General features: G+C 36.6%; 1 long non-coding RNA gene and 1 pseudogene across 2 annotated transcripts in view; both read right to left on the bottom strand.

The window, feature by feature from the left end:
• Positions 1-13,217, bottom strand: part of LOC309612544 — a 513,150-nt gene that overhangs the window by 417,046 nt on the left and 82,887 nt on the right. The window lies entirely within an intron of this gene.
• Positions 2,490-6,773, bottom strand: LOC309612438 (hypoxanthine-guanine phosphoribosyltransferase pseudogene; annotated as a pseudogene). Its single transcript has one exon. The product of its transcript is annotated as a hypoxanthine-guanine phosphoribosyltransferase pseudogene (transcript).

The raw sequence follows: 13,217 nt of genomic DNA, 5'->3' as shown, positions 1-13,217 counted from the left end.
AATGTTAATTGCATTCCTACTCATTTTGGGGCATTGTCTTGAGCTAATGAGGGATATAGTCCCTCCCCACCAAGAAGATCAGCCAAGCGAGAGACGTGGAAACAAATAAGTACACTATATTTTAGTAAAGGAACATAGATGAGGAAACAATTAATTCTGGTTGGGGATGTCAGGAAAAAGCTGGCTAACTTCTGCTTCTCTTCAAGGTGGAGCTCAGCCCTCAGCACCTCCAAAATGGCTTCTAGGACCTCCCTGAAGCTGGTTTAAGTGCCCTCCTCTGTGTTTCTCAAAGCATATTCTTCTGTGTTACTTTGGTCACAGTGCCAGTCACGCTGTACTACAGTCTATTTATGTCTGTTTCTCTTGCTAGTTCACAAGCTCTTTGAGGTCAGGGATGGGCTTTCATCTTTATATCCTGAACACTAGCACAATGCCTGACCTAGAATAGGAACTAGATAACCATTGAATGAATAAAGGGAATAAAAAGTCTAAAGACCATTCCCCTATCTTCCCATTTCTAGTTCAAAGACTTAGCCAGCCTTCACTCTGTAGAATGGAGAATTGATGTATTAAAACACAGTTAATTATAGCAATCAAAACAATTTTAAACTTAGCAACAAAGAGTCAATTTTGATCTATTAAATTAACCAAGATTTTTATAAAGAGCACAGTGGAGCAGGAAGCCTCATGCTCTGCTGACTGGATTATAATTTGAACAGTCTCACTGAGGAAAGCAATTAACAACGTGTACAAATTGCCTTAAAAATATTCCTGCCTTTAACACACTAATCCAGATTTTAAGTTCTATTTTGGGGAAATAATCATAAAAACAAAGTTTCATACTCCAAGATATTACTTCTAACATTATTGATTTTAGTTAAAAAAAAAAAAGAAAAAAGGTGGGGGGAGCATTTGAAATGCCCAACCACAGGACCTAGTTAAGCAGATTATGATATTCATGGTGAGGTGTTGGACTGTAGTGGAAAGGATGCCTTTGGAAGCAGAGAGAGCAGTGTTCAAATCCCCTCAAATTCTCACTTCACCACCTAAGAGCTATGAGGTTGCTTTCAAACCTTTGTTTTGTAAAGTGAGGCTAGTGCTAATTTACTGTTATGGTTGATGTAAAGATTATATCATTAAGTAAGGCTTTCTATAAGTGATAGCTATCATTGACACATCTATTAAAATGATATTTGTGAAGAAGAAATACCTACAATGGAGTGAAATCATGCTAGCATTTAATTTTCTGAATTCAACTGTATCTGTGAGGCAATAATACCTCTATTGCTTTCCCAGTGGATGCAATTAACCATAAAATGGTCCATGAGTGTTAACCAAATTTGTCAAAAGCCTGCGTGAATTCTTTTTTTTTTTTTTTGCATGCGTGAATTCTTTTAAAGATTTTTTCCTAGCATTGAAAAAAAAAGTAACGTATCTTGTTCAGACTGCAATTATTTCATCAAAATTCTAGAGGAAAAATTGATCGAATTATGGGTATTTTTACTTTTATTTATTATTCAAATTTCCTACAATAACCATGCATTTCATAGTTTGAAATAAATCTTATTAAAAATAGAGAGGAAGAGGCAATGATGGTACAAAAATAGAGAAGAGTTTTGAGAGGAAAAACTTGTGGTTTGGAAAGAATCCTGCCATTATTGATGTCACAAGTGGTCCGAAGGGCTCGAAAAACTTTCCAAATATTACTTTGTTAGTTTATTCTCACAATATTTATAAAAAACAATCACATTGGTGAAATACTGCAGAACAAAGAAGGGAATCTACTTTTGTGGAATAAAGAGATTAGTATAATTTGGGTTTCCCATATTCTAAACCTATTACTAAGGATCTAAAGAGAAGTATGGAGTCTCCATTCTCAAAATCATGGGAATCATTTCCAGCAAGATTAATAAATAACCCTGTAGAAGCAGCCACATAGCACAGGGAGATCAACTCAGTGCTTTGTGACCACCTAGAGGGATGGGATAGGGAGGGTGGGAGGGAGACACAGAGGGAGGAGGTATGGGGATATATGTATATGTATAGCTGATTCACTTTGTTATAAAGCAGAAACTAACACCATTGTAAGGCAATTATACTCCAATAAAGATGTAAAAAAAAATTAATAAATAACCCTATAAAGTTAAACTGTTTACTTCTTTTTTTTTCTCTTTTAAAGAGACAGCCTTTATTTTAAGGATTTTTATGTTGAGGAATTCAAAAACTGGTAGGTTTTTGGAACCTATTGATCTGTATTTAAAAGATACAGATCAATCTGTTGACAAAGATTCACCAAAAATAATTTGAACGAGTGGGAAATTACAGTTAATACTACTGACACCTACTAAAATAATTCCAGGACATATGGTTTATCCAACATAATGATACTTCTAAGTGCTGTGACTGATATGAAACTGACTGCTTCTTACTTTTCTGAACACACAGTGGTATAATTAACAATATTCAATCACTTCTGTTCTTTCCCAGTTAAAAAACTAATATATTCTTCTCTTTAAATGTTTTTTACATATACAATTTCAATATTTTCGTTCAATAGTGGTGTGGTTTAAGAGGTTTTTCATTCACGAGTCAAACAACAATCCACCCAAAGGGAAATGATAGTCTATAGGCTCATAGTGCAAATAAAGAGCTTGGGAATGCAGCAACTGACATTTCTAAAATACAAAACAGATAAAATTCTAAGAAGTTACATGCAGTAAGCTCAACTAAGCATCTGGCCACAGAACTAGAACATTTGATAATTTTACTGGTGATTTCAGTGGGACTCCAGATGTTTCCAAACTCAACTTGAACTCTCATCTTAGGCTTTGTATTTTGCTTTTCCAGCTTCACTAATGACACAAACGTGATTCAAATCCCTGAAGTATTCATTATAGTCAAGGGCATATCCTACAACAAATTTGGCTAGAATTTCAAATCCAACAAAGTCTGGTCTGTATCCAACACTTCGAGGGGTCCTTTTCACCAGCAAGCTTGCAACCTTAATCATCTTTGGATTATGCTGCTTGACCAAGGAAAGCAAGGTTTTCATTGTTTTGCCAGTGTCAATTATACCTTCCACAATCAACACATTCTTTCCAGTGAAATTTGAGAGATCATCTTCACCAATTACTTTTATGTCGCCTGTTGACTGGTCATTATAGTAGCTCTTCAGTCTGATAAAATCTACAGTCATAGGAATGGATCTATCACTATTTCTCTTCAGTACTTTGATGTAATCCAGCAGGTCAGCAAAGAATTTGTAGCCCCCCTTGAGCACACAGCGGGCCACGGTGTGATGGCCTCCCATCTCCTTCTTCACATCTTGAGCAAGACGTTCGGTCCTGTCCATAATTAGTCCATGAGGACTAAACACCTTTTCCAAATTCTCAGAATAATGATTAGGTATACAAAATAAATCTAGGTCATAAGATGGTTAGTTATTGCTAATCACGATGCTGGGGCTGCAGATCGCCATAACAGAGCCGGCTGACCCACTGGCTGAGGGCAGTTTGGGCTAAACTGTTTACTTCTTATACCAAACTTGATGGTCAGAGTAATAGCTACTTCTCCAATAATTGCTTATTGTATTTCATTGGGATTTAATTACATCTATGGTTTACTTTCCTAAATATTTATTTTCACAAAAATTTTGAGCCTTGTGCAATGATTTGTTTCTCTTTGACCAGAGGCAAAGTTGTTTGGTAGTAACATGTTACCCTATGTGACAAGAAACTGATTTGGTGAGTTATTAAATAACTTAATTTAAAATTACCTCTTACTATAATAAAGGTATAAATTCTTTCCACTTGATACTAATAAAGAGTTTAGAAACAATATTTTAAAGTGAACATGTTAATCAATTTATTGCCTTAAAATGAACTGTGAGAAATCCCTGGTGGTCCGGTGGTTAGGACTCTGCACTCTTACTGAGGAGGGCCTGGGTTCAATTCCTGATCAGGGAAATAAGATCCCACAAGCTGTGCCACATGGCCAAACAAGCAAACAAAAACTGTGAGATATTTATAAGAATTTAGATAAATTTAAAGGTAAGTTATATGTGGGCACAATATCCTTACATATGATTCCACATCAGCATCCACATTTAAAAAATCTTATTCTACACAGACAACTTATATGACTCAATATCAAAAAACCAAATAATCCAATCAAAAAGTGGGCAAAAGACCTTAATAGACATTTATCAAAAGAAGACATACAGATGGCTAACAGGCATATGAAAAGGTGCTCAACATCGCTAATTATTAGAGAAATGCAAATCAAAACTACAATGAGGTATCACCTCACCCCAGTCAGAATGGCCATCATCAAAAAGTCTATAAATAATAAATGCTGGAGAAAGTGTGGAGAAAAGGGAACCCTCCTACACTGATGGTGGGAATGTAAATTGGTGCAGCCACTATGGAAAACAGCATGGAGGTTCCTCCAAAAAACTAAAAATAGATTTGCCATATGATCCAGCAATCCCACATCTGGACATATATCTGGAAAAGATGAAAACTCTAATTCAAAAAGACATGCACCCCAATGTTCATAGCAGCACTGTTTATAATAGCAAAGACATGGAAACAAAGTGTCCATCAACAGATGAATGGATAAAGAAGATGTGGGATACACTCAGCCATAAAAAAGAATGAAATACTGCCATTTGCAGCAACATGAATGGACCTAGAGAATATCATACTAAGTGAAGTAAATCAGACAAATATTATATGATATCACTTATATATGGAATCTAAAAAATAATACAAATGAATCTATATATAGAACAGAAACAGGCTCACAGAAAACAAATTTATGGTTACCAAAGAGGAAAGGGAGGGAGGGATAAATTGGGAGTATGGGATTAACAGATACAGACTATTATACATAAAATAGGTAAGCAACAAAGCTTTACTGTATAACGCAGGGAACTATATTCAATATCTTCTAATAACCTATAATGGAAAATAATCTAAAAAAAATAATTGAATCACTTTGCTGTATACCTGAAACTAACACAATATTGTAAATCAACTATACTTCAGTTTTAAAAAATCTTATTCTAAATTACCTGAAGTGTAATCTTATAATCCTCAAATTGCTAATGAATAATAAAAAAGCTTTTGGAATCCCAAATATAATATATTCTATTCACAACACTTTTCAAAGGTTTAAAAGAAAAAACCAGGCTATGAATTGCATAGAAAGTCAAACCTCATGAAAGGAATTTTTCTTACTATATTAAGTGATATTTTAAGGCTGACTTTAATATTTTGTCTTCAAAGACATACCCATTGAGCATTCTTACTAGAAAGTTCTTTCTCTTTAAAAATACTGTGTATATTATAGTTTTTTGGTTCTGTGACATTTCTTTGTGTTAGATTACCCACACTCTTCATATGCTACAGCAAGCAGCTGCTCCATGCGTCAAACCATGTGGGAAATGAGAATGACAAACCCAGGGAAGATCAGTAAAGCAAAACCTTTAAGGAAACCTCAGATCTGTCAAGTGAATTATGTTGCTGATTAGGAGCAAGTGGCCATTTTACTGAATAAGTAATAAGTTCCATTTTTAGTGTGATAGTATTATTGTGCTAATAATACTTTTTATATTGCACTGTAAAATGTGCATCATGTCCCCCTTTCTAAAAGGAAATTAATCCTTACCTTTTAGTGACTGTAATAAAATATTTCTCCCCCTCCACTAAATATTTTTTTTTAAAACAAAAACAAAAACTCTTTATTAAAAAAAACAACAACCAGAAATTGTGATTGACCAGAAAGGTAAATATACATGACCATATTTAAATAATTCTACCTAATCAGATCTACAATGTTTGATGGTTCTGGAGGGCAAAATGATGTGCCAGGAATATCATTACATCTTCCTCCAACATACAGATATTAGAAAAGAAAACAGATGAAGTCTCTATCATTTTCTTGATTTGTTTTACTTATTTTTATAAATAATACCTCACCAGTAAGTTAATCTTTTTTTTATCACATTTTTTTTATTCAAACAGAAAGTCACAAAAATTATAATCATCCTCATCAGTTCACTCAGTCCCATGTAATTAATTTTTTTTTCATCTTGATCTTTTGTTAGCACTTTTATGAATTCATCAGTTTTCCATTAGAGTTCTGAAAATGCTTATTCATTCAGTTCAGCAGTATAGTCAGTTACCAGAAACCTGTACTTGTCAGAGCCTTTTCCATGAATTCCTTGAAGATGAAACCCTTTTATAGGAACATTTTTGCAAAAGCATCAGAGTACACCCAGAACTGTCTGTAAATGACAAAAGACTTAAAAATGACCATGGTTAAAGATTTGATGAAAGTTCATAATAATGCAATTGACAAGGAAATTTAGTTATTTCTGAGATATACATTTTAAAGTAATAACTACAATTATGACTTATAACATTATACCAGAATATATAAGATTTTTAGGAATTTCATGTAATGTCTGAAACATTTATATTAACATATTTCCATACAAATAACCCAAAGAAAGTTTAGTATTAGTTTTTTTTTGTTAATTCTTGAATTTTATTTTATTTATTTTTTTATACAGCAGGTTCTTATTAGTCATCAATTTTATACACATCAGTGTATACATGTCAATCCCAATCGCCCAATTCATCACACCACCATCCCCACCCCGCCATGGCTTTCCCCCCTTGGTGTCCATACATTTGTTCTCTCCATCTGTGTCTCAACTTCTGTCCTGCAAACTGGTTCATCTGTACCATTTTTCTAGGTTCCACATACATGCGTTAATATAGAATATTTGTTTTCCTCTTTCTGACTTACTTCACTCTGTATGACAGTCTCTAGATCCATCCACGTCTCAACAAATGACTCAATTTTGTTCTTTTTTATGGCTGAGTAATATTCCATTGTATATATGTACCACATCTTCTTTATCCATTCATCTGTTGATGGGCATCTAGGTTGCTTCCATGACGTGGCTATTGTAAATAGTGCTGCAATGAACATTGGGGTGCATGTGTCTTTTTGAATTACGGTTTTCTCTGGGTATATGTCCAGTAGTGGGATTGCTGAATCATATGGTAATTCTATTTTTAGTTTTTTAAGGAACCTCCATACTGTTCTCCATAGTGGCTGTATCAGTTTACATTCCCACCAACAGTGCAAGAGGGTTCCCTTTTCTCCACACCCTCTCCAGCATTTCTTGTTTGTAGATTTTCTGATGAAGCCCATTCTAACTGGTGAGAGGTGATACCTCATTGTAGTTTTGATTTGCATTTCTCTAATAATTAGTGATGTTGAGCAGCTTTTCATGTGCTTCTTGGCCATCTGTATGTCTTCTTTGGAGAGATGTCTATTTAGGTCTTCTGCCCATTTTTGGATTGGGTTGTTTGTTTCTTTGATATTGAGCTGCATGAGCTGTTTATATATTTTGGAGATTAATCCTTTGTCCATTGATTGTTCTGCAAATATTTTCTCCCATTCTGAGGGTTGTCTTTTCATCTTGTTTATGGTTTCCTTTGCTGTGCAAAAGCTTTTAAATTTCATTAGGTCCCATTTGTTTATTTTTGTTTTTATTTCCATTACTCTAGGAGGTGGATCAAAAAAGATCTTGCTGTGATTTATGTCAAAGAGTGTTCTTCCTATGTTTTCCTCTAAGAGTTTTATACTACCTGGTCTTACATTTAGGTCTTTAATCCATTTTGAGTTTATTTTTGTGTATGGTGTTAGGGTGTGTTCTAATTTCATTCTTTTACATGTACCTGTCCAGTTTTCCCAGCACCACTTATTGAGGAGACTGTCTTTTCTCCATTGTATATCCTTGCCTCCTTTGTCATAGATTAGTTGACTATAGGTGCGTGGGTTTATCTCTGGGCTTTCTATCTTGTTCCATTGATCTATGTTTCTGTTTTTGTGCCAGTACCATATTGTCTTGATTACTGTAGCTTTGTAGTATAGTCTGAAGTCAGGGAGTCTGATTCCTCCAGCTCCGTTTTCTTCCCTCAAGACTGCTTTGGCTATTCGGGGTCTTTTGTGTCTCCATACAAATTTTAAGATTTTTTTGTTCTAGTTCCATAAAAAATGCCATTGGTAATTTGATAGGGATTGCATTGAATCTGTAGATTGCTTTGGGTAGTAGAGTCATTTTCACAATATTGATTCTTTCAACCTAAGAACATGGTATATCTCTTCATCTGTTGGTATCATCTTTAATTTCTTTCATCAGTCTCTTATAGTTTTCTGCATACAGGTCTTTTGTCTCCCTAGGTAGGTTTATTCCTAGGTATTTTATTCTTTTTGTTGCAATGGTAAATGGGAGTGTTTCCTTAATTTCTCTTTCAGATTTTTCATCATTAGTGTATAGGAATGCAAGAGATTTCTGTGCATTAATCCTGCATCCTGCAACTTTACCAAATTCATTGATTAGCTCTAGTAGTTTTCTGGTGGCATTTTTAGGATTCTCTATGTATAGTATCATGTCATCTGCAAACAGTGACAGTTTTACTTCTTCTTTTCCAATTGTATTCCTTTTCTTTCTTTTTCTTCTCTGATTGCCGTGGTTAGGACTTCCAAAATTATGTTGAATAGTAGTGGTGAGAGTGGACATCCTTGTCTTGTTCCTGATCTTAGAGGAAATGATTTCAGTTTTTCACCATTGAGAATGATGTTTGTTGTGGGTTTGTCGTATATGGCCTTTATTATATTGAGGTAGATTCCCTCTATGCCCACTTTCTGGAGAGTTTTTATCATAAATGGGTGTTGAATTTTGTCAAAAGCTTTTTCTGCATCTATTGAGATGATCATATGGTTTTTATTCTTCAATTTGTTAATATGGTGTATCACATTGATTGATTTGCATATATTGAAGAATCCTTGCATCCCTGGGATAAATCCCACTTGATCATGGTATGTGATCCTTTTAATGTGTTGTTGGATTTTGTTTGCTAGTATTTTGTTGAGGATTTTGCATCTATATTCATCAGTGATATTGGTCTGTAATTTTTTTTTTGTAGTATCTTTGTCTGGTTTTGGTATCAGGGTGATGGTGGCCTCATAGAATGAGTTTGGGAGTGTTCCTTCCTCTGCAATTTTTTGGAAGAGTTTGAGAAGGATGGGTGTTAGCTCTTCTCTAAATGTTTGATAGAATTCACCTGTGAAGCTATCTGGTCCTGGACTTTAGTTTGTTGGAAGATTTTTAATCACAGTTTCAATTTCATTACTTGTGATTGGTCTGTTCATATTTTCTATTTCTTCCTGGTGCAGTCTTGGAAGGTTATAACGTTCTAAGAATTTGTCCATTTCTTCCAGGTTGTCCATTTTGTTGGCATAGAGTTGCTTGTAGTAGTCTCCTAGGATGCTTTGTATTTCTGTGGTGTCTGTTGTAGCTTCTCCTTTTTCATTTCTAATTTTATTGATTTGAGTCCTCTCCCTCTTTTTCTTGATGAGTCTGGCTAATGGTTTATCAATTTTGTTTATCTTCTCAAAGAACCAGCTTTTAGTTTTATTGATCTTTGCTATTGTTTTCTTTGTTTCTATTTCATTTATTTCTGCTCTGATCTTTATGATTTCTTTCCTTCTGCTGACTTTGGGTTTTGTTTGTTCTTCTTTCTCTAGTCCCTTTAAGTGTAAGGTTAGATTGTTTATTTGAGACTTTTCTTATTTCTTGAGGTAGGCTTGTATAGCTATAAACTTCCCTCTTGGAACTGCTTTTGCTGCAACCCATAGGTTTTGGATCGTCGTGTTTTCATTGTCATTTGTCTGTAGGTATTTTTTGATTTCCTCTTTGATTTCTTCAGTGATCTTGGTTATTTAGTAACGTATTGTTTAGTCTCCATGTGTTTGTGTTTTTTACGTTTTTTTCCCGTACTTTATTTCTAATCTCATAGCGTTGTGGTCAGAAAAGATGCTTGATATTATTTCACTTTTCTTAAATTTACTGAGGCTTGATTTGTGACCCAAGATGTGATCTATCCTGGAGAATGTTCCATGCGCACTTGAGAAGAAAGTGTAATCTGCTGTTTTTGGATGGAATGTCCTATAAATATCAATTAAATCTATCTGGTCTATTGTGTCATTTAAAGCTTCTGTTTCCTTATTTATTTTCATTTTGGATCATCTGTCCATTGGTGTAAGTGAGGTGTTAAAGTCCCCCAGTATTATTGTGTTACTGTCAATTTTCTCTTTTATAGCTGTTAGCAGTTGCCTTATGTATTGAGGTGCTCCTATGTTGGGTGCATATATATTTATAATTGTTATATCTTCTTCTTGGATGGATCCCTTGATCATTATGTAGTGTCCTTCCTTGTCTCTTGTAACATTCTTTATTTTAGATCTATTTTATCAGATATGAGTATTGCTACTCCAGTTTTCTTTTGATTTCCATTTGCATGGAATATCTTTTTCCATCCCCTCACTTTCAGTCTGTATGTGTCCCTAGGTCTGAAGTGGGTCTCTTGTAGACAGCCTATATTTGGGTCTTGTTTTTGTATCCATTCAGCAAGCCTGTGTCTTTTGATTGGAGCATTGAATCCATTCACATTTAAGGTAATTATTGATATGTATGTTCCTATGACCATTTTCTTAATTGTTCTGTGTTTGTTTTTGTAGGTCCTTTTCTTCTATTGTGTTTCCCACTTAGAGAAGTTCCTTTAGCATTTGTTGTAGAGCTGGTTTGGTGGTGCTGAATTCTCTTAGCTTTTGCTTGTCTGTAAAGCTTTTGATTTCTCTGTCAAATCTGAATGAGATCCTGGACGGGTAGAGTAATCTTGGTTGTAGGTTCTTCCCTTTCATCACTTTAAATATGTCATGCCACTCCCTTCTGGCTTGTAGAGTTTCTGCTGAGAAATCAGCTGTTAACCTTATGGGAGTTCCCTTGTATGTTGTCATTTTTCCCTTGCTGCTTTCAATAATTTTTCTTTGTCTTTAATTTTTGCCAATTTGATTACTATGTGTCTCAGCGTGTTTCTCCTTGTGTTTATCCTGTATGGGACTCTCTGTGCTTCCTGGACTTGGGTGGCTATTTCCTTTCCCACATTAGGGAAGTTTTCGACTATAATCTCTTCAAATATTTTCTCTGGTCCTTTCTCTCTCTCTTCTCCTTCTGGGACCCCTATAATGCGAATGTTGTTGTGTTTAATGTTGTCCCAGAGGTCTCTTAGGCTGTCTTCATTTCTTTTCATTCTTTTTTCTTTATCCTGTTCCGCAGCAGTGAATTCCACCATTCTGTCTTCCAGGTCACTTATCCGTTCTTCTGCCTCAGTTATTCTGCTATTGATTCCTTCTAGTGTAGTTTTCATTTCAGTTATTGTATTGTTCATCTCTGTTTGTTTGTTCTTTAATTCTTCTAGGTCGTTGTTAATCATTTCTTGCATCTTCTCGATCTTTGCCTCCATTCTTTTTCCGAGGTCCTGGATCATCTTCACTGTCATTATTCTGAATTCTTTTTCTGGAAGGTTGCCTATCTCCACTTCATTTAGTTGTTTTTCTGGGGTTTTATCTTGTTCCTTCATCTGGTACATAGCCCTCTGCCTTTTCATCTTGTCTGTCTTTCTGTGAATGTGGTTTTTGTTCCACAGGCTGCAGGATTGTAGTTCTTCTTGATTCTGCTGTCTGCCCTCTGGTGGATGAGGCTATCTAAGAGGCTTGTGTAAGTTTCCTGATGGGAGGGACTGGTGGTGGGTAGATCTGACTGTTGCTCTGGTGGGCAGAGCTCAGTAAAACTTTAATCCACTTGACTGTTGATGGGTGGGGCTGGGTTCCTTCCCTGTTGGTTATTTGGCCTGAGGCAACCCACCACTGGAGCCTACCTGGGCTCTTTGGTGGGGCTAATGACAGACTCTGGGAGGGCTCAAGGCAAGGAGTACTTCCCAGAACTTCTGCTGCCAGTGTCCTTGTCCCCACGGTGAGCCACAGCCACCCCCCGCCTCTGGAGGAGACCCTCCAACACTAGCAGGTAGGTCTGGTTCAGTCTCCCCTGGGGTCACTGCTCCTTCCCCTGGGTCCTGATGCACACACTGCTTTGTGTGTGCCCTCCAAGAGTGGAGTCTCTGTTTCCCCCAGTCCTGTTGAAGTCCTCCAATCAAATCCCACTAGGCTTCAACGTCTGATTCTCTAGGAATTCCTCCACCCATTGCCGGACCCGCAGTTTGGGAAACCTGACGTGGGGCTCAGAACCTTCACTCCAGTGGGTGGACTTTTGTGGTATAAGTGTTCTCCAGTCCATGAGTCACCCACCCAGCAGTTATGGGATTTGATTTTACTGTGATTGCACCCCTCCTACCATCTCATTGTGGCTTCTCCTTTGTCTTTGGATGTGGGGTATCTTTTTTGGTGATTTCCGGTGTCTTCCTGTCGATGATTGTCCAGCAGCTAGTTGTGATTCTGGTGTTCTCACGAGAGGGAGTGAGAGCACGTCCTTCTACTCTGCCATCTTGGTTTCTCCCCTCCACTAAATATTGATACATCTTACCCCCTCTTGCTTGTTTTATTTTTATTTATTTATTTATTTTTGGCTGCACTGGGTCTTCGTTGCTGCGCACGGGCTTTCTCTAGTTGCGGCAAGCAGGGACTACTCTTCGTTGCAGTGCGTGGGCTTCTCGTTACGGTGGCTTCTCGTTGTGGTGGCTTCTCGTTGTGGAACATGGGCTCTAGGCACGCGGACTTCAGTAGTTGCAGCACGCGGGCCCCAGAGCGCGTGGGCTTCAGTAGTTGTGCACAGGCTCAGTAGTTGTGGCTCGTGGGCTCTAGAGCATGGGCTTAGTAGTTGTGGTGCTCAGGCTCAGTAGTTGTGGCTCGTGGGCTCTAGGGCACAGGCTCAGTAGTCGTGGTGCGTGGGCTTAGTGCCCCATGGCATGTGGGATCTTTCCAGACCAGGGATCGAGCTCATGTCCCCTGCATTGGCAGGTGGATTCTTAACCACTGGACCACAATGGAAGCCCCTCTTTTGCTTGTTTTAAACTGTGGTTTTGTGCTTTTAACAAATAGTGTATTTTGTCTTCAATAACATACTATACGTTGCTTAGTCATGTTCAATTATGATCCCCAGTCACATCAAAATTGTAAGGGCAGAAATCTTATAAATGGACAATTTATTATGAAAATGATGGGTGTACACATAGGTAAAAGAGTTCAAATAATTCAAATGATTTATTATATTTATATAGATAAATAACACAACTCTCCAAATTTTCTGGAAGGTAAATTTGCTTTGCAAAATAGAAAAT

The sequence above is a fragment of the Balaenoptera borealis genome (genome assembly GCF_965194805.1).
Source record: "Balaenoptera borealis genome assembly, chromosome: 15".
Lineage (NCBI taxonomy): Eukaryota > Metazoa > Chordata > Mammalia > Artiodactyla > Balaenopteridae > Balaenoptera > Balaenoptera borealis.
This window is presented reverse-complemented; position numbering and strand designations above follow the sequence as displayed.